General features: G+C 42.1%; 1 protein-coding gene across 2 annotated transcripts in view; it reads right to left on the bottom strand.

Annotated features, from left to right (window-relative positions):
• Positions 1 to 23,227, bottom strand: part of LOC135940310 (probable G-protein coupled receptor B0563.6) — a 64,111-nt gene that overhangs the window by 22,827 nt on the left and 18,057 nt on the right. The window lies entirely within an intron of this gene.

The following is a 23,227-nucleotide window of genomic DNA, read 5'->3' on the forward strand; positions in this document are numbered from 1 at the left end:
CCAACTCCAAGGCGTTGGCACGAAATGAGTGCTTGTTCTGTTCGCTTCGCTTGGCAGCAACTACTGCATGCAGATCGCACTTTTTACCATTTTTATTCTGTTTTTCTCCACTATTGCTCTCCTGCTGGCAACTGTTCCCACTCCCCGTGTATTATTCAGAAAGCTTTTCTCAGGTGCAGCAGAAAATGTGTACTGCAGCATTTGATTGATCTCTTTTCAGCAATCGCAACTTGCTTTTCTCACAGATGCGGATTATTTCCGAGTCGCTTTTCTTTGAAATGCTAGAAAGAGGTGATGGAATTTTCAAATATATACCTTTAACATAGTCCACCTATAATCATACAGCTGTGAAGTTGAGATATTTTAAATTTTAACCAAAAGCCGTAAACTCTAATTTAGAATATTATTCGTAAGCACAAAAAGGACGCTACTGCAGCACGTGAGATGTATTCCTGATTGTACAGCTGCACTACTGCTTCTAGTACATTTATTGCATCTATCATGAGTGTCGTACTTAATCAACCAAAACCCATTTATCAGAGAACCAAATGAATTATCCGCTGTTGACGGTCAAGCCAAACGTTAGCAATAAATATTCCGATTGGCATGAATGACGCATTACAGAGTGGTGATTATTTGCTAATGGTGTTCGCGTCGGTAATTACGATTATTTGAGGCAATCATACCGACGCATTCGGTGATAAACAGCAAATGAATTCTCTAGCTTCGTATGTCGGACATGCGTTGCACTTCAAATTGGGCCCATATATTCAAACGTCAGCATGATGACAGCAGAAATTAATTGAAATCCAGCAGCTCTGACCGACCCAAATAAACACGGATGAAAATGTTGAATGTGTAAGTACAAATAATTCCCGATCAAAAAAATCGTACAAATACAAGAGCTACGTATTTTGCAATGTTTTATAATGAAGCACAAAACAAAAACAAATCTTTTGGTTAAATGGCAAAACTCCGTGAAACAGGATGAAAAGCAAAATAAATATGAAAAAATGAAGAGGAAAAATGTATTTCATTTTACACGCATCTCATTTTGAGTACCAAATGTTTTAGCCCCTTAGGCTTCATAATTAAAAATATTTTTGCTATTTTCATCTAAGTTTTCTCTCAAATTTGAAAGAATTGTGATTTTATGTGCGGTTGCAATTTGTTGAATGTCAGATGGCAAAAGGTATAGTGACTCAAAATGCTTAAATAGCTCAATAGGCTAGGAGGCGCACCGGCGCGACTCGCCACTTGCTGGTTTTCACTCCTTTTCCAAATGTCTGGCGTTCCAATCAAAGATCTCGGTGCGGGGAAGCGGAAAGATGACCACATTGGGCCCAAGCTCCTCTGCGGCCACTCGGGCCCCATGTTATCCGCTCGGCGGTGTTATTGAGACCCGGTGTGCTAAAAGCAGAGGTTAAAAAAACCACTTCATCCAACTTTCAATCAATGACAACACTCATGAAATTCATTCGTGTTTGAAAAACACTCCGGTTATCCACTCTGGTGGATTGGTCTACATAACGACGAACCAGCCGGTATCCAGCTAGGCGAGTTAATTCGTCAGCTCGGAAATTCATTGGACCGAGTGCACTATTCAATTCGGTGCGAAATGTTTCATTCTGTGATTAGTTGATCACGCACGGCAGAAAGGGCTGCAACACCTGGGACCTGTCTAGTGCAGGGTGTCGCGTCCAAAGCTCCAAAGTGTGAAAGCTGGCGCCGCCCACGCTTGACGAAACAAACGGCTCGTTTAATCTCAAAATAAGAGCCAACTAATCTTAGCCGCCCTCAAGGAAGCGAATTACGAGTGAGAGTGTCGGCCCCAGATGCTAATTCGCCCCAACGCTGGCGGCAAAGTGTAATTTCAAGAGTCAATTGGGGCGAGTCCCGTTCCTCGTTCTCTGCGGAAAGGGAAACAAAGAAACACGTGCGCAGATTTGCGGCAAATCGCGCGCACGAAGTTTCCACGTCACGCGATCCTCACCCGCTTTTGTAGAAAATGATGCCACGGCCTTTGTTCTCCCCCTGAGATGAGGGATGCGTATCCAGAGGTGTCGAGGCTTGATTGAATTTATAAAGCGTGTTAGAGAAGGAGGGGTGTGCAACATAGTAGAGATTCGGCTCCTTTTCTTTTGACAGCGACGAAATTGAGCTTTTTCTTCCAGCTCATGATACATTGAATTAAAATGCATAAGTTTGTCAAGGCTGAAATTTGTTATCAACAATTTTGAAAATAATTTTAATTTATTTTTGAATCATTTGTTGAATCTTGACAAGCAAGAACTCAAAATGCACGGCTATTTTCTTTTTGTTATAAAAGCGCAAAAATGTTTTTCAGTAAAGAAGCCAATGTATATTAATCAATTTTCAATATAGCTGTTTTGTAATCAACAATGAAAGTTAAAAAAACTCAAAATGAACATTTGTGCCTAAGTGAATGTTTCATTTCCCTTTGTTAGCGCTCCTTAATGAGCACGCTGACGAGAAAATCGCTTGTTTGCGACTGTTGGAGCAATCTCAGAGGCATGTTGTACATTTTCACGATGCAAATGATACAGTACGCATATTACGCTTAACAAAGGACACGAATATGAAAGCCGGCGTGAGTTTGTAATTTCCAGGAATGCTAAACAGGCGAATCACGAGTTCTATGTACTACGGTATTGTATCGCTTATATATACAGCTAGGCAGCCATCCAAGTGATTTTGATTTGCTTAATAGGTGATTTATTTCTGTAATGTCGAAATTGACCATTCAAAAAGACTTTGTGGTTTATTGAAAGACTCGACTTTCAAGATTGTTATTGCTCATTTCATCGGTTTTGGGGTGAAAGAAGAGATTCAATTCAATTTTTCTTGTCAAGTTAGTTGTTTACGTTGATCAAAGAAAAAAAAGTTAATTTAACTGGAACGCAAAACGCCAATAATGCCTCAAAATGGATTTCAATTCCCTGGAAAGCTTTAATTAATTGCTGCGAGTCTCTGGTTCACGCAGGTATTTCAGGCGCTTTTTCATGCGATCAGTAACATTGTTCCACATCAATTTACCGTCCATGAGCAGCGAGAAGCAAGCTAACCGATTTTTGCGCGGCGCGTCATGCTATTATATTCGCATGAATTACTCGATTTTTGCCCAGCCGGCGCACGCTGGTATGTGTGTTTAGCGAGCGTTGGCAAAAAACGGGAAAACTTTATAGAGCAAACGCGCCAGCTCACCGGCGCGACGAGAGAGTAATAAATTCATTGTTGCTGCGTATAGTGACCGAAGCGTTTACGTGCTTGAGAGTTCCATGGAATATTAAACAGCCTTGCGGACCTTTTAAAACAAGGGAAGTGAGAGCACAAGCAAGCCGGTAAAGCTCAAGTACGGGAACTTTTAACTGGGTTTTAAATCCAAAAGAAAATTAAGTTATAAGCTCATGATTTATTGCTTTGTTGTGCTGAACTCTCCTCTCCCGAGCCAAGCGGTATTGTTATCTCCATTCACAGTTAAGAGCGAGCAAAATTTTAATGAGCAAAGACACGTACACCGACACTGGCGAATCGTATATAATGGAAGTACTCGGGTGTTGCATTTACATAAATCAATTGGCCTGCTCTATGCTGAGATTTGCATGTCTGTGCATTGAAACAGCAGTTCCGTGTTCCGTGTACACACGCTGGGTGCGAGAGAGACATCTTAATTATTGCAGTGCGCACGGAGAGAGGGCGAGACGAGCACTTGGCTTTGTTGGCGTAATTAATGCGAATTATATAATGCAACGCGTGCATGTGAGCAAACTGGGTCACGTGACAAAAAGGGAATCAAAATGTAAGACGCACGCTGCAAGAAAATGCAAAAGAGCCGCCACCCCAGTTTGCTCCAGCATCATAAAGAGTTCGATAAGAGGAATCCACAGGGAGCACGAAATATTTACGGCACAGATTTTCGTCGCCTTTTGATCAGCATGAAAAATGGAGGTTGAGTGAAATTATGTTTTATTGACTAGTGGAAGGCACGGCATTGATCCGGATAGAGGCCAAAATGGGGGTTCAGAACTTGAAAAAATGATTTTTTTTAAGTTGAGTAGAGCTGTGATGTGAATGTTTCAATACGAGTTTAATACAAACAATATTAAATAAATAAAAGTAGATAATTTTAATCCATATACTAATCAGATCCTTGTTTCATTTTTTCATCTATATTTTCGCTGCAAATAATTAATCAACAAACACACTTTACACACTGTATGAAGAGTGTAGAAACTCGTGAAACGTTTTCAGTGAAAGAGTACAGAATCTATATTTTTAAATGTTGCTGAAATGCACTCAAGCTCGCGTGCATGTTTGAAAATTTTTTAACACATGACTCATACCAAGAACAAATAGTTTAGAAATAAGTTTATGAAGCTGTTAAGTAAATACAAACAAATTACTCTCGGTGGCAAAAAGTATTCATTAACGGTTCTGCTCCACCTATTCGTTTTCGGTTTCCGTTCATCACGTCGGCACGCATTGTCACTTCTTTTTCATTTGAAGGCGTTGGAGGCGAAGCAGGCGAAGTCGAGCCTCGAGTGTGGTTGTTACTCACTGTCACTTGGCCTGGCAGTCGGGAGGCTTTGATAGGACAGCATTATTGATGGAGGCCCACTCAGGTGCAAGTACTGGCTTTTCACGGTGGGCCATAGACCCTTCTGGCAGATAAGCGGTAGGGCGGCACTTACTTAATTACCTGCTGATTAATTAGCACACTCCCGCACGCGATATACTTAGCACCAATGGCTTTAGAAGTGGAGCAATAATGTGTGCTAAATATTTTAATCAAATAGATTATTTTTATCTCTCCCGCAAGTTTTTTAGCTGCTATTTCCCATCCTCATTCTCCACCTACCTCCCACTGTAATTTTAATCATGACCTCTTCGGAGGTATTAGACATTCCTGTCATTGTGTGTGTGTGTTTTTTTTATAGTAATCTATCTTAACGCCTACTTAATCCCGGGCTTCAACGTGCTCTTACAAACACTGCAACGTCACGACTCATCATGGCAACCACGGGGAGTTTTACGGCCGTCTCGAGCCCTCGGAACTGGGCAAGCCGTAGTCATGGCTTGATCACGTTCATTACACACATAAAACACAGATGCAGGCTCGCACAAAACAAGGAAGTAGACGAGGCAGCCAGGCACGTTTGCCCGCTTTCTCTCCTAAGTTGCGATTCAATAAATTCTAATCAGCTGCAGACCCATAGCTCTGCTTGAACTTTTGCAGGAAACGACGCAATGGCATGGCAAAAAGAAGGCTATCGCCGCAGAAGACGTGAGAATAATACGAATAACCCTGGCATTAAAATTATATAAGTTTTCATCAATTTTCTGATTAAGAGAAGATAAAGAATTGTGGTGTTAAAAAGCCGAAATCATAAAATAATCTTAGAAACTACTTGAGCCTAAACAAAACCAGAAATTCAATGAATTTAAGTTTTAAAAACGACAAATTGGTTATGTAAATAATTTAGCTTGTTTACTAAGTTTGAGAGTTAAATTGCTGGTTTTGAGAGTGAATTGTTTAAAATCGGTCTGGAATTGCATGAAATTAATGCGTTAGCTAATTTAATATATTCCCAAATATCATTATTTCAATGTAATAATCGAATATTAGCGAAATGATGAATAAAATCATTGATATTTCTATTGGCAATGTGGCTGGACAGGCTCGTCTGATTTTTCCGCTCATTCTGTCGCGCATGAAAAGACCATTTCACCCTCTATTCTCCGCCACCAGCTTGTGGTTCTTTTTTACATTCTATTTTATTATTGACGTTCTGCAGTCGCTGTCTTAAGCAGAGCTGACTCTAAATGAGTTCCGGGGCGGATTTTTTTTCCGAGGCGCGAAGCGTAATATATCCCTGCTGCATCGCCGTGATAAATTAAGCTGGTGCTGAAATGTGAAATTCAAAGCATGCTGATTAGCCGCTAGCTGCGAAAAAAAGAAGAAGCGGCGCGCTATAAATCATCCTGCTGCATCGTATATATCTGTTTGTGTGCAAATTGCTTCCTGTTATTTGCTGATCGGACGTGATATATTGCCTTGCAAAAGCATTTTCGGACACAATCTCTTTTGAATCGTTTTCCTCCCTTTTATCTCTCTATTCCGTGGCATGAAATAAGGGATCGGGGAATCGTATTCCGCAATATAGAGATTTATGAGTTCAAAAATCCGTTCTTGTCCTTTGAAATAAGGACCGAGCGTTTCCTACTCAATACTTTGTCAAACAAAAAGGTACCACTCCTCTTTCTTTGTGCAAAATTAAACTGCAAATTACTTTCACGAATTTTATGAGGGTGCTTGCCTCCGTGAAATTGCATCTTCCTTTTCCTTGCCAGAGTAATTTCCCCTCTGGAAGAAAAATTTGGCAATCCGGCTTTTTTGTCATTCGAAGCACGCCAGCACGCATTCGAAAACTCCTTTATAGTAGGCAAATCCTTGTCTCTATCTCGCTAGATCAATCACGCGGCGAGCCGGCGGTTGGAGCAAAACAAAGAGGCGCGCCCCAAGCAGCAATTATTGCTCAAAGTAGTCGTGCACTTTTATTTCCTGCCTCGGGCTCGTTTTCAGAGGCGCTGCGGGGGTTGGAGTGCCGCTCGTGCCCACCCTCGACTGCAAATCCTTGGAGAGGTCGTCGAACTCCCAAGTAGCGCGTGGGCGGCCGGCAAAAAAAGAAAAATGGCCCGACGCATAATTTGGAAACTCATTCCATATGCAACGAATGTGTCGTCCGTCTCGAAAAATTCCTAAAAAGTGGATTTTAAGTATTCATCGAACCATAAATAACATACAAGGGCCAATTCTTTCTTGTACAAATACGACTCGAAATTTGTATTCAAATGGCGCAGAGCTGGGTTTTTGGCTCAGATGCTACTTTGAAAAATGAACCCAGAATTTCAAGAATATTTACTACTAAAAAGTCGCTTACAACACCAACAGTAAATTTATGTTGTTTATAAAAGCAAATAATTTAGAGCAGTAATTATTTATTCGTTGGACACATCTCTCTTTTCAAATATGAATTCAGGGAAGTAATTCCTCGGGACCGTTTAAATTAATATAAAAATATCGAAATATGTGATTTTTGTTAACTATATCCTCTGACAAATTGAGCAGCAATGCATGTGCAAAACATATTTCCGCAAAGTGTGTCTCGCGCACAAGGGAAATGATTTATCAGTGCGTCATCCATTCAATTACTGCAGGCTGCGTTAATTGGCCAGTCTGCAGTTCTTGGCACACGAACCGAACGCTAATGGGGTAGGTCGGAAACAATCTGCATCGTCCCCGGGGATGTGCAACTGGCAGCTTCTGTGGTGCACCCGGCGGCAAGCACGGATTTTCTCTCCTATATAGTGCTGTGTATTCCTTAACAGCCTTTTTTACTCGGTTTGTCAGAGCTGCTTTCCTTCAATGCCGGCAATGTGGTCTGACTTGCATAGAAATAGAAATGGGTCAGCTGTTTTGAATCAACCCGAGTCGACTCTGGCCAGATGAAAATATTTTTATTTCAAGATTTTCAAACGATCTATCTGTTTTTCCATAGGTTAATCGTTGAGGATTATTTGTGTTACTTGAATGGTTTAAAACAGATGTACGAATGTACGCAGTTATTCGTGGATTGTGATAGCACACAAGCAAAAATATTTAAACTCTGGTCCTCGTTGCTCACAAGTTTAATCCACTCGAATTTATATTTTAATGAATTATCCTCTGGCAATTAACTTAACTAAGAGATAAAATTTTACAAGTTAACGATGTTTATGAGAAAACTCGACAGGAATTAAATAAACATCCCTTAGGGAACGTAATTATCATTCTCCTGTAAACGAGAAACAAAGTTGTGAGCATTCCTGTTTTACACTGGCACGCAATTCGAGTTTGCTGTTTGCATTTTCCCACGTTAGTAAGCAAGGCAAACTGGAAGTTTATCCATCTAGATTTGCAGCTCATCTCTCGGACGGAAAGCGATGCAAGCTGGCAGTGCATCGTCATAAAATGCACCTGCATTTCAGTGCACAATTCTCCCAGATGACTGTCTATGGATGTATTGAAAAAGAGAGAAACGTCCTTTTCTGAAAATGCTTTTCCTCTGTTGACTCTCTTTGCTCTGTGTGTGCGTCTCTACTGCATGTGCTGAGTGCGATTATTAAAATGCAAGCAGGTCACAATTCTACGCGAGTGCATTTCAGCATTCGCTTATGTGCGGATATTCATTCTGCGCGAAACGAATGGGGTATGGCCTTGTTTATTGCTGCACCAATTTTGCTGCATTCTGTTGTCTCTGCGTATACATCATTTCGCGGTGCTCAAATACCATCGACCACTCGACAAGCTGTAGCTAACAGCCAGCTTAAAATGATAAATGCGTCGTTAAGATAAATGTTCTGCTGTAATTTTAGCACTTTTCTGAATATCTACCTTGTTGAATCAAGGGATCAAAAAATAAAATAAAATGTTGTAAATCAATATCTGTCGGAGGGAAACCATACTTAAAAAATAGAGACTTATTGAAAATAAAAGTATCACAGTTTTTGAATTAAATTTTTGGACAGTTGTAATTTTAAGGTATCAGTTAATAATTTGAATTTAAAAGTTGGAAAATGACATTTAAATATATTTTTTAACATAAAGCTACATAAATAAGCATAAACTAATGCGCGAAAATTAAAAAAAACTGTAACATATTATTTTAATATAATGTTGATCACAAAGTTGAAGTTTTTGGTTTGAACTTGTGGTGGCTCTGACTCTCTCTGACTCTCTCCCCCACTTTGTGCTAGTGCGCCCTGTGCTCTTGTGACTTCTCACCCCCACTTAAGATGGTGCTGAAAACCTCCAGAAGTTTCCCCCATCTCAAAATGTACTTTAATTAACAACATTAATTAGCTGACTAATTGTGTCCTCAATTCATCGATATTACAATTTACAATAAACTCTGACAATAAAGGCAAACCCAATTTCACCCATATTAGTAATGCACAGCAATAAATATGATTCAAATAAAACTCCACTTCGCGACGCACTTTATGGCCAGCCGTTTTGGCCAGTCTCTGTTCACTCAGTCTAATAAAGCAAGTAAGAAGTAAAGTTAAAAATCAGTAGTTGAGTGTTTTACTTCATACGACTACCGCCCCTACATTTTGGTGACCCCGACGCTCCGACTGCACGGACACCTTACCTGGATGCCTACCTAGGAATACCTGGCCGCACCTGGATGCCTACCTAGGACTACCTGGCCGCACCTGGATGCCTACCTAGGATTACCTGGCCGCACCTGGATGCCTACCTAGGACTACCTGGCCGCACCTGGATGCCTACCTAGGACTACCTGGACGCACCTGGATGCCTACCTAGGACTACCTGGACGCACCTGGCCGACTACCTAGGACTACCTGGACGACTCCCTGGATACCTGGACGACTACCTAGGACACCGGGACCCCTGGACGACTACCTGGACGCCTGGAACACCTCGACGCCTACCTGGAGGATCCCTGGCCCAGCATACCTGTCCGGCTACACACCTGGATCGACGCCCAGCTGCAAAAGCAATATTTTCGTCTCTGCGGACTGCCTAGCAACAGAGATGCAAGCAGAAGACGTGGAAGCCCCCTCCGTCCAGAACATCACCCAGCTTCGCCTACCCGACTTTTGGAAAGGCGACGTCGAATCTTGGTTCGAGCGTGTCGACGCATTTTTCACCCTCCGGCGGATCAAAAGTGGCGAGCAACGTATCGCCTGGATTAAACAAGGCCTTCCAGCAGACATCTACGTGCAGACGCGCGACATCTTCAGGAACTTACCCGAAACAGACTCCTATAACCACGTAAAGGCGGAAATTTTGAAACGCCTTGGTCCAACCAAAGACCAAAAACTGCAACAGCTGCTGGCGAGAGAAGAACTGGGGGACCAAAAGCCCTCAACCTTTCTCCGCAAATTGCAATGCCTCGCAGATAAGGAAGGTACTGACGACATGCTGCGCACGATCTGGATCAACCGGCTTCCGAACGAAATCCGCAAGCTCCTTGCCACACAGACCGCCTGCTCCCTGACGGACCAAGCAGAGACCGCTGATCACATTTGGAACATTCTTGGCAAACAACAGCACACTTTTGCTGCAACCGCGACCCGCCCACCACTCGTGGCCCTTGATCCATATGACGACTACCGACGCCTCATCGAAAAGAACCAGCGCGACATGCAACAACTGGTGTCTGGCGTGCTGGACAGCATCCAGTCCTTGGCCATCAGCCTTAAACAAGACCGGGGACGAAGCCCTCGTCGCCACGACTTTGTTCAGAATGACAGAGTGGACGACAGCAAGAAATTCGATCGTCGCCGCAACCGCAGCCGATCTCGTCCTCGCTTCAACTCCGACGGCACCTGCTTCTACCACGGAGAATTTGGCTCCAAGGCACGGAAATGTCTCGAAGGATGTAAATTCTTCCAGCCGGGAAACTTAAACAGCAAGTGCTAGAGGCGGCAACCACTTGCTCCTCTCCATCCGGCCGCCTCTTCATCAAAGACAGGCAAACAAATATTGAATTTCTGGTTGACACAGGCTCTGACGTGTGTGTTTTCCCACGCAAACTTGTGAAAAACCTTGACTCCCTCGCTAAAACCTTCTTGGACCTGACTGCGGCCAACGGATCTGCAATCAAAATCTACGGTGTGCTTAACATCAACCTCAACCTCGGGCTGCGACGAGAATTTTCTTGGAACTTTGTCGTTGCGGACGTAGGAAAACCAATCATCGGTGTCGACTTTCTAACTCATTACGACCTGCTGGTGGACATCAGACGGCAGAAACTCATTGACAACCTCACCAGCTGCTCCGTTATTGGTATCAAGCCAACAGGTAACTGGCCCAGCGTGAAAACTATCACCGGCACTGGCCCCTTCTTCAACATCCTCAAAGACTTTCCTGAGTTGACCCGCCTGCCTTCCCACGACAAGATCATCAAGCACAATACCGTCCACTACATCAAAACAACCGATGGACCACCTGTCTTCACCAAACCTAGACGAATGGATCCACAACGAGAAGCTGCTGCTCGAGAACGTTTCGCGTCTTACATCAAGTCTGGCAAGATGCGTCCCTCGCGCAGTCAATGGGCTTCACCTCTCCACACTGTCAAGAAAAATGATGGGACTTGGAGGGACTGCGGAGACTACCGCATGCTCAACGCTAGGACAGAGCCCGACCGCTACTCCATCCCGAATATCCAAGATGCCACTGCCAAACTCGCTGGCTGCAACATCTTCTCTGTCCTGGACATCCCAAAGGCCTTCTACCACATCCCTGTCCACCCACCGGACATCCCAAAGACGGCCATCACGACACCATTTGGTTTGTATGAATTTCTGTACATGCCTTTTGGACTTCAGAATGCAAGCCAAACTTTTCAACGCTTCATGCATGAAGTAACACGAGAACTTCCCTTCGTGTTTGTCTACATTGACGACATTCTTGTCTTCTCACGGAACGAGAGGGACCATGCAGAACATCTACGCACTCTGTTTCAGCGTCTTCAGGACTATGGCCTGGTACTCAACGTCTCCAAATGCGTCTTCGGCGCGTCAGAGATTGACTTCCTGGGCTACAAGGTTTCTGCGAACGGTATCCTTCCTCTAGACAGACACATCAAGACCATCGTCGACTTTCCTGTGCCCCAGACGGTCGACCAACTACGCCGTTTCCTTGGCCTTCTCAACTTTTATCATCGCTGGATGCCTCACATTGCCCTGGACCAGGCTCCAATCAACGCAATCATGGCACAACCAAACCTGAAGAAAAAGTCAAAAATTTACATGACTCCTGAAGCCATCAAAGCCTTCAACACCTGTAAGAAGAAGCTGGCTGAAGCCACCAAACTCGCTCATCCTCAGCCAAATTGTCCTTTAAGCATTGTCACCGACGCTTCGGACATTGGCATGGGTGGCGTTCTTCAGCAATTTGTGGATGGAGCTTGGCAACCTCTAGGTTTCTATTCGAAGAAGCTCTGCCCGGCTCAACAGAAGTACGTGACCTACGACCGTGAGCTGCTCGCCATCTACTCAACCATCCGCTACTTTCGTCATCTACTTGAAGCAAGACCATTCACCATTTACACCGATCATAAACCACTAGCATCTGCCTTCAAGGAAGAAGGAAAGAACCGCTCTCCCCGTCAGATACGACACCTCGACTTCATCGGACAGTTCTCTACGGACATCCGCTACCTGCCCGGAAAAGAAAACATCGTGGCAGACGCTCTCTCCCGCATTGAGGTCGAGGCTCTGTCAACACTTCCAGTGGACTTCTCGGCCCTGGCGCTGGCTCAAGAGACTGACCCTGAGCTACAGAGCTTTCTTAAAGGAGGGACTACCCTTCAGCTGCGACGAATCCAAATCCCTGGAAAAGACCAATCGCTCTACTGCGACATTTCTACTGGTCGTAACCGCCCATTCTTGACTTCTGATTTCAGATTTCCCGCATTTAAGGCACTTCATGGACTTGCCCACCTGGGAATCAAAGCTTCTGTGCGGCTGGTATCGCAACGTTTCGTCTGGCCTGGCCTCCGGAAGAACGTCATTGCCTGGACTCGGGCCTGCCAAGACTGTCAACTCTCTAAGGTCTCTCGGCACGTAACGACTCCGTGGCAGACTCACCCCCTCCCTGAAGCTCGATTCGCTGTTCTCAACCTGGACCTGATTGGCCCACTCCCACCAGCTAACGGATACAAATACTGCCTCACCATCGTGGACCGCTTCACTCGTTGGTGTGAGGCCATACCTTTAGAAGATGCAACCGCTGACCACATTTGTCGTTCTTTCCTGTTCAACTTTATCGCCCGCTTTGGCTGCCCTGTCAAGATCATCACTGATCAAGGACGACAGTTCGAGAGTCACCTGTTCCGTCAGTTCGCCCAACGCTTTGGCATCACCCTGGCTCGCGCAACTGCCTATCATCCTCAGAGCAACGGCCTGGTGGAACGTATGCATCGCACCTTGAAAGCTGCCTTGATGTGCCACAAAGATGACACTTGGTACGATAGCTTGCCACTCGTCCTTCTTGGTCTCCGCTGCCTCTACAAGGAAGACCTTAAAGCGACCCCTGCAGAACTCGTCTACGGTGAACCCCTGCGTCTGCCTGGCGAATTCCTTGCAAAAACCGATTTCGATGACATCAGCGCCTCTGAGCTGCTGCGTCAGCTTCGGCAAAACTTCTCCACACTCCGCCCCGTTCCTGCTGCTCACCACGCTACAGCCAAAGTCTTCATCTTCAAAGACTTGGACACAGCACCCATGGTCTACCTTAGAACGGACGCAGTTCGGACATCGCTCCAGCCTCCGTACACTGGCCCGTACGAGGTGCTGGCGAGAACCGAAAAAACTTTTACTCTTCGGATCAAAGAGAAGGAAGTCGTGGTCTCCAAAGATCGCCTCAAACCCGCATACAGCCTGCCTGACGACACACCAACCGTCTACACTCAGAGACCATCTCGGCAGACTCAGCCACGGGCACCTCCACCGCTACCTCCACCGCCACCTCCACGTCCTGAGGTTGTAACCAGATCAGGTCGGCGTGTACGATTTTTGGACCGTTATCAAGCGTGACATCCTGTCTTAAAGGAGGGACTCCTGTGGTGGCTCTGACTCTCTCTGACTCTCTCCCCCACTTTGTGCTAGTGCGCCCTGTGCTCTTGTGACTTCTCACCCCCACTTAAGATGGTGCTGAAAACCTCCAGAAGTTTCCCCCATCTCAAAATGTACTTTAATTAACAACATTAATTAGCTGACTAATTGTGTCCTCAATTCATCGATATTACAATTTACAATAAACTCTGACAATAAAGGCAAACCCAATTTCACCCATATTAGTAATGCACAGCAATAAATATGATTCAAATAAAACTCCACTTCGCGACGCACTTTATGGCCAGCCGTTTTGGCCAGTCTCTGTTCACTCAGTCTAATAAAGCAAGTAAGAAGTAAAGTTAAAAATCAGTAGTTGAGTGTTTTACTTCATACGACTACCGCCCCTACAAACTAGATTATTTTATTATTTAACGCAACATCTACGGCCCATTTTTAATTCCATTTGCAGCTCGTAAATGATGTCTTCGTGGAAAGAAGTTTAAAGGGAAAGGAAAGTCATGCTCACAGTTCACATTTATGGATGAAGTTATTATTGAATTTCACGCTCTAATTGCGACTAGGCGCGACGGGTGCAAAATAAAACAACTCCACTCTCCGCAACGATCCAATTTGCGTAAGGTGGTTTTCATTTGCCGGATTAAACAGCTTTCATTCAGAATAATAAGAAATGCGCGTTTCATTTCGTCGAGGCGGTTGTGCCAGGCCGTCACCTGCTGTTGGATCCAATCTGCTCTCGCAAGTAGGACGCCGCTCTGTCCTATGCAAAAACTGCGACGGCACACACACAGGCTTTTTGTGCGACTTTTTTTGCTGGGAGAACTTCTCCCTGCTTTCAGCTTTAAAAGCTGGTACAGCCGTTTCAATTTCTAGAAAAGATCAAGCCAGCCACCGCATTCGATTTTTCCAAAGCATTTTTATACACCTGTCGAACGTGATTTCAGCAGAAAGGAATACAATCCCATCAGGGAGTCCGATAAAAGTCTAAGCCCAGTATCCGGAGTGGTCGTAAATCTTTAAGCGCTTTTAAAAAATAATATTTTGTACTCCTCTGCACAGCGAAAATTGGGTGTTACGGCTAATATAATCCGGCCCACACACCCCTGAGTGTGTGATCTAATAAAGATACATTGGCCTGCAATCGCGCTCACCGGCCGGCCTACGCGATTTCCGCAAATTGACACTAGTTTGTATGAAACATGGGACGCACAATTTTTTTGCAATGTAAGCAGCCTTGTCCGGAATGAAAAAAAACACACAAATAGCCGAAAGGCTTATTTTTAGAGTGAACATGGGAATAATGAAGACTTTGGAGTAGTTGCTCTGGTGAAAGATAAATGTTTAGAATATCTGCACAGCTCTCCTTCTCATCAACTCAAACTTTCGTATCCACGAGTTTAATTACATTCAGTACCTTCAGAGGACTTTTGAAGGAGGTCTACGAAGACTTGATGGGAGTTTAAAACTCTTCAAAACTAAGTAAGTTCATTTTGTCTCAACGAATATGATTTCTCAATTCCATGTAGTGAGTTAAAGTTATTTTCATCAAACTGCGCCAACGTAATTTCTGGTTGTGCGAGTATGATGATTTGATTATATGTTCGATTCAACGTAACACCTGACCATGACGCGCACGTACACGCCTCTCCGAAGCAGGAATTGAGGGAGAAACACAAAACAACAGACGTAAAATAAAACAACGGCTGCTGCGTCCCTCGGAAATTTCATCAGAGCGAATTGAGCCAGTGAAAAACTGGCTTTACGAAATGTCGGGTAGCTCAGAATGGTTCTATATATACGCCATGTACGCATTCAAATGCGCACATATCCATATGCATGATCAGTAACGGGCGCGCTGACCCGCCAGCGGACGTCCAGTTCATTGCTGCTTCCTGATTACCTTATAGCGCGCTGGAGTCACCTTTTGTAATATTTCTCTAGCTGCTACACGCTAATTTAAAGTTAAATGTATCGATTGTATTTACTTTTGCTACCACCATCAACGTCACTATATAGTGACTCAACCTGGTTTGAAATTTCACATCGTAAATTAAATCACGAATCTCTCATTTCTTTCAACAGTGGAGTAGTATTACATTTTTAACAGGCAAGCGCAAGACATGTTGAATGGATGTTTTGCCCAAAAAAATGATATTTTATTTTGAAAATAGCATACCTTACGTTTCGTGGTGTTAATGTAAGACACAAATTAAATGTATCTTGATTATCTTCCTTCTCAGAAAAATAATTTTCTCTGCTGTAATATAAACTTTGTTTTGAAGATAACATACAGCTGATTAGGCTTACGGGGCCAAAACAGCGAGCTGTACAGAAAATTGTGCTATTAATAGCCACCATCCTCAAAAATATCAGTGCATAAATTAATAGATAGTCATTTCGTATTTCGTAGTATACTGACCTACTTAAACAAAGAAACTGCCCATGCTGATATTAAGGAAAACAGGAAAAAACAGTTAATCTCATTGTGCTGTTAATAGCAGAACCGTCAAGCCACAGGCGCAGTAACTCTGAATGGGTGGAACCCTATTTTCAGCCTTCTCGATGGGCAATTGGCAAGAAAAAGGAGGAGATCAGCCGCTCGACGACAGAACATTATGTTGGCCTTTTTTCCCCCGTCAGCCCAGCATTGATGGCCGCAATTCTCGTCCGTTTTTATCCTCATCAGGGCTCTTCTCGATTTTCTTGCGCACTTTATTTCGACACTTGCCACGTCGTTCAGCACGCAAGCTTAATTTAATTTACCACAAAATTCTGTTTGTTGTTTCTGCCTCGTCACGGAACGGAAAACTCCTCCGTAAGTGCATTCAGTAAATTTGGACCATTAACGCCTGAAATGTGGTGGTATTTATCATAATTATCGCTCACTTGTCGACCAAAACTGACAAATTACCCATAGCGAACTTGAACAAACTTGACCGTTCCCTGCTCCACGGTCCATGATTTTTTCTTGAAAGTCTGAGATCGCACGTGGCAAAGATCTACTCGGCCGCCATGTATAAAAAGAGTTATTGGCCCTCTTGCGCGAACGCCTATAAATTTGGCGTGGACACAGCCTCTTTTTCAGCTGCTGGTATCATCGCTTTTCATCCTCTGCTGTTGGCTGCAGAGTGGGTGAATCAGCAAAAAGGATTGCGTTTCGCGGATGGGGACCAACACCATGCCTGATATAACTTTTTTGTGTATTTGCAAATTTTATGGGTAAACAGAGCCGAAAACGTGATCAATCAGCTTGCCAGTTAAATTGGATTTTTTCAAAAAACATGTAATCTGATGCCGTTTTTGATTTTTATTCTTGCATTAATTAACTGTCGTGATCCTCTATTGTTTTCCACAGATTATTAAAATTGATATGATTGTATTGCGAAAGCAAGAATATAAAAATCAATTCACCAATAAGGATAAAAGAGGCAAAATGAGGATAAATGAGGTTGATTATGAGATTTTATTTCCTTTGATTTACTTATAAATGTAAATAATATTTAAGTAAAGAACTGATTTCACTCTGTCAATAATAGTACAGACGTTTCAAAGTGTTGCGACTCTGTTAGCTGTGACCTAATTGTGGCGAAATTAGTCTCTTACCAGACACAACACTCTATATCCTAATGTAAAGAGAGCGACAGGTTAATTAGTTTATTGATGGTAGATTGCAATGGTTCCTAGAAAGGGTTGATAATCATGTCTATCTTTTCAAGGGCAAAGCTTTTAGCCATCATGCAAGATAAACCAAAAGTTTAAGAGTCGTAATACTGCCCGGGATAATATTATGTAGGAAACTATTGACATATGATTCACATTCGCCCGCTTGAAATAAATGTTCTTATTATGCTGACAAAATCATGTTAAACATCAGCAAAAATCGGAGTGCAGAAGATAATGAGAATTCTAAGAAACATTCTTGTCATAATGTAGGTCTGCCAGGCGAGTGCGTTTATTTAATTTTGTCCCCGGGTCTCGTGTTTTTCCGTAATGCGAGCAGCAGCCGCAGTAATTGTGTGTTTGCTATGATAATTAGAAGAGGCAGGCGTGCAGACACACACACGCTCATGTGCAATTTAATTCCAAGCAGCTTCCGCTGCTCGAGCAACATACACACACAGACTCGACTGGAGGCTGTCTTTTTAATTAACCACCTCGCGTCCCCAATGCATCTCTCCATTCTCCATTGATTTTTCCCGGCAGCTCTTGTTTCTTCACTTGCATGCAAGAGAGTGGATGTTCCAGCGCAAACTGTGTGCTCATTGGGGAATTCAGCGGCTTACTGATAAATTACTATGCGAGCAAACATCAATCAGCACGAGATGAATCTCTACAAGATGAACTTCAATTTGCAGCCATGGCAACTGCCAAGGATTAGAGCCGCTATTTTATATGCAATTAAAAGTTTCTAGTGAGCATTAAAAATTTAAATGATTTGGTGTTTTTTTGTTTTGTATAATTTTCGTATAATATATCTGAACATTAATGCGAAATATCAAATTATATATTAAATAAAATGAAGAATCAACACATCTTTAATTGATCTAGTAAAATTAGTACTTAGAATGATAATATGATCCTATTTGTTCGCAGTTCTGAATTTTCCAGTCCACAAACCTCTAGTTCTCATTCAATTAACGCATAATTCACAAGTTGTAGCCGCTCAAGGATGAAGCCGCATCAGCGTTTGGGGAGATGAATATCAAAAGCTGTGCATATTTGCATTTCCTTTCATGCGGCACCCATTGTTCCCACCTGCTGCAAATGCACTTGCGGTGCTGTGTAATTCTGCACCTAATTAGCTATTTTAATCCACGCACGCCAAAGTAGGCCACGCGATCACCGTTGGCAAGACAATGAATGAAAGAATGATGGCATGAAAAGGATAAAGTGCAGCGCCACGAGCTTTACTCTCCTACAAAGCTTTCGTGCGAGCTCATAATTCAAAAGTGATGGGAAACAAGCCTGAATGATCTATGAAATGGGATTTACAACTCCATAATGCTTTGTTTCTTGCAGAACGAAAATAACTACGGTAAATTCATTGTTAAAATATTTTTATTCTTTATGAACAATGGTCGAGCATTGCTATTTTTAGCCATTTTAATTTTAAAAGAAAAACTCAAGTGAAAAAACTTGTGTTTCAATTATTAGTATAATATGATTCATTTTATGGATTGAATTTACGTCAAAAACTCACATCGAGATATTGCCGAGTCAGTAATTTCCAAGATGTTGCCGTTCGCCAAGTGTTTTCCGATACTGACATTTTATTTATCCCTCGTTATTCTCGAGAAGCCTACATGCAGGTTCCTGTGCTGCAGTCCATCGCAAAATTTTAATGAGTTGTGCTGATAAAGCTCACATACATTGTATTAGCTCATGAAAAAGGTATTATTAGATTGCAGTTTAGCGAGAAAGTTTTTACTTGAGTAATGAGTGTAAACTATAACTAACTAGGTTATATTCTAGCTTACAGGTTGATTATTCTCGGAAGATGTTTCGCAGATTTTAAAATAAGATAATGGAACGAAGATACGCTGCAACAAAGTGGATTTATAATGAACACTAAATATATTAATCAGTAGTAAATAACAGCATTCACACTCACCCTGCTTGAGCTAGTATATATAGCTGATGAAATTAATAGATATATTAATTATTGAATTCTCTGGCTTTTGAATAGTTTTTTTGATATAATTTAAAAAAATACCATTATAAAGTTTTGTCTTAATTACTAAATGTGAATTTTATAATTTACACGTCAAATGAATCAATAAATTATCAGTTATTAAATACGTTAATAATTTATTTATAGATTACGCATATGAAAACTCTACACAACAAACGCAAATTTTTGTTAATTGTTTGTTAATAATGTTATAGTTAGACAAGTTAAAGATTTTAAATAATAATTAAACTTTACAAATTGGGTACATTTTATTCAATTAATGAGGGGGAAAACGTTATAGCTGAACTGACTGAGTGGATTTTAATCGTGAAAGAAAAAATTATCTAGTAAATTCTCCATTGACAGCAGCTTTTTCAGTCCCTCTGGCCTCATCACAATTAGCCGCCCATTCTGCTGGTTACGATCTACAGAGGAAAAAGCCAGTATGTTAATATGTTTCTTATTTTATCTACTTTTGTTTTAGAACTTTTCCAGAGTTTGACTTTAGCTCCCGACAAATTGCCTCTCTTCCAACGAGCAGGCAATATGAATGAATTACCTCTGCCGACAAAGCCAGAGAGTATTTGCGAAAATAAAGCAGATGAGTGTGCTTGCAGACGCACGAAATTGTTTTGCACGCCCCCACATGCTACCGACGTCGGCCCGGGAATTGCGTAGAAGTGAGATTTCCCAGAAGCACAATCATATCGGTGTCGGCGTCTCACAGCCCGAAAGCCGCACGTGATTGATGAGCGTCTGCATTATCTCCGCATCCGCACTCGTCGATTTCCTCCGTATGTGACAAAACATTTACTCGCGGTCTAAGAGTGATGGGCCTCAATTAAAAAGCTAATGCACTCACGGGAAATGAGCAGTAAAGTGGATTTGCAAAAATTGACACACTCTGATTAATAGCCGAGTTCTGAAGATGCTGGCGCAACGAGTTATTCTGACTCGTGTACTGATTATTTTGCGAGCCAGCATCATTCACAAAGATGCACATTGTTTGATTTTAATTAAAACTACAATCGCGCGCACAGCTCAGCATGTTGTCCAATTAACAGCCGCTCGCAAATTGTTTCAAAACAACGACACGTGCTACTCCCGAATTATCCGCCTGACATGCGTGCAAAAACACAGTCCGATATATTCATGGTGAGATTTCGGCTTTCGTGGAAGCAAAACTCGCATTTGGAATTCAACTTACAATTTCAATAGCGTTAAAGTATTCAGGTACAAGAATTTTTTTGTAAACATATTTCATTGGTTTCAAATTCATTTTTCTGTGTAAGTTAAGAGGAAGGAAAATAAATTAGTTTAATTTTGGTTGCATTTTTTAACATAATTTTAATTATTGAACTAATTTAAGAATATGTTCATCGGGAAATACATAATTTGTGACCCAGGCCGCCCCTATAAAAACACACTAGTAAGAGAGCTATTTGTAATGTGAGTTTAAATCTCCTATTTTGTTTTGAAATAAATTCATTTTTTGTTGCTTCATAACAAAATAAATTTATTGTGAACTCGTTAGGAATAGCATTATAATGGCAAAATGGTTTACAATTTCTATACACAATATTGCATAACAATAAACAATGGCACTCAAACTTTAAAAACCACATATATGTTTCCTTACAAGTTTAATAAAAGTTGAACAATGAATTCAGATTTTTCAGTTGCTTTCAGGGGTTTCCTTTACTTGTTTTTCCCTTCCTGGAAGCTACAATAAAGCTCGTGTAAGTTCAGATGCTAATAGCACTCTTTGTCCTATAATTTGCTTTATATTATACATTCCAGCGCACGCAAAAGATTGTTTCCTTGCCACGCATTGCTCGTTCAATTCAGGTGCATGTATAAAAACTTTTGAGAATAATGGCGCACCTAACTTGAATTTCCTCCTAAGAAAAAGGAGGAAGGAAAGAGGAAACCTTTGTGCACACTTCCTCTGCCACCGCGGGCTCCGAAATTTAAATTGAAAAAAAGGGATTCTTTGAAGACATATGCATGTGGCATCTGTGGTTGTTATTCGCCCAGCGTTCAAATGTGAATTGTGAACGTTGGCTCTCTCGGCATTTGTTTAATTCCGTTCTGGCAGAACCACTTGTCTTGTGACTCGTGCCTTTAATAATGCCAGCGGCCTTTGGGAATCGCTGACACACAAAACAAAACAAGTAGGGTTAAGCAACTTTCACTGACGCACAAAGGGGTCCAAGGGACTATTACCACAGCCCACACATTTGGGGTAAACTGTAATTAAAATGTGGCTTTGCATACAAATTTTGATCAGATCAGTGACAAGGGGGAAGAGATATGGCGTGATTTAGCAGAATTTCTGCCAGTAAATATTGCTCTTTATTCCTGGTGTAGAGCTCGCCGCCTGATGGCGTTAACCTTTACCCTGAGTTAACCTGTGCGCCCATGCACAGTGCTAAAGTCCATTCTCAATCTATCGTCAGCCGAGCGTTTAGCAGCTAGCGAATATCGGTGCTTCTCGCACGCATCTCCGCTGACCTTGCCTAGTGAGAAATATACCTGGTGTTAAACTATTGTGTTTGTCACATTTAATTGACCAACCCGCCTATCGGGTTTAAATCAGGAGACAGCAATATATATATATGGTATTTCGACTATTTGAAGGATTTAACTTCCATTTCCCCATAATGGTTTCATTTTAATTTCTTTTATTTTCCTATCTTTCCATGTAATTGTTGGTAAAAGATGATAAAACAAATGCATTTGAGAATGATTTCGTTTACTTTGCTAAATGTTCCATTGTACGTTAAACACATCAATTTTCCCCTTTCTTGCAGCTGTGCGAGCTACGTGGACGTTAATTGCTGAGATAAGTACCATTGCAATACGTGTCAGTGTTCTCACCACACGAGAGCAGGCTCTACCGAGAAGAGCGACTGCTCTGAGAATGACGACAAATCACTGTTGGGCAAGAACAGCACGACAAACAATCCGTGTCGCTTGCGTCAAACCAACTGTTCCATTCAAGGTATGGATATTGCTTCCATTGGTAATGCGTCACGATAGAAATGTAAAAAAATTCAACTTCACGGTAAAAACACCCTGTATCCCGTCGCTCGTGATAAAAATCCTAGAAATCTTTTACAAGCAACAATGAAATAGATTAAACAAATGCAAATTATTAGACCAAAAAGTATTTTCACTACTTTGAAGCCAATTAAGATTCATTAAAAATTAGCAATTTTTGCTAGTAACATGTTTCTGAAAGCCTGAATTATATGGGGCTAAAAGCACAAATTTTACTACGATTAACTTTCACCGGCGGTAGGATGGTCACTCTGGAAATAAATTTGAGAGATAATAATTAATTATTTAAGTGTGTAACTATGCATAAAACATTGCCCGACAATTTATTGCCCCATTGCCGGACATTAAGCTCCGCCATAGAGCGTAGAAAAACAAGCTATTAAAATTAGCGCAGTCTGGTCGCAGAGTGCTAAATCAGAGGCGGAAGACGGAAGGCACATGCACAACGAGTGTACATGCGGCAACAGCAGCTATTTTATGGGGGCAATCTGTCGTAGCCTGATTTTCGAGCCCCATTGTTGCACTTTGCCCTCCTTGCACCATATTACGCCCCATAAACAGCAAACGAATAATGCCTTTATGGCAGTTCGCTGTAAGTGCCTTTTGTCAATTTTACTGCGCTGATGAGGTGAAATCCCGACACTGTAGCAGCCCGTTTCAAAATAAAAAGTTGCGCGTCGCAAAAGGTTGCTGACCGAGCTAATGTGAGTTCACCACTTTTGGATATGCACGTGAAAGTAGCAAAAAGCATCAGAGTTATACTCAAGCTGCCTCGTAAATCAGAAATGCATGAATAAAAGCAAACTCTTGGAGAGTACT

This window comes from Cloeon dipterum, chromosome 3 (genome assembly GCF_949628265.1).
Source record: "Cloeon dipterum chromosome 3, ieCloDipt1.1, whole genome shotgun sequence".
Taxonomy (NCBI): domain Eukaryota; kingdom Metazoa; phylum Arthropoda; class Insecta; order Ephemeroptera; family Baetidae; genus Cloeon; species Cloeon dipterum.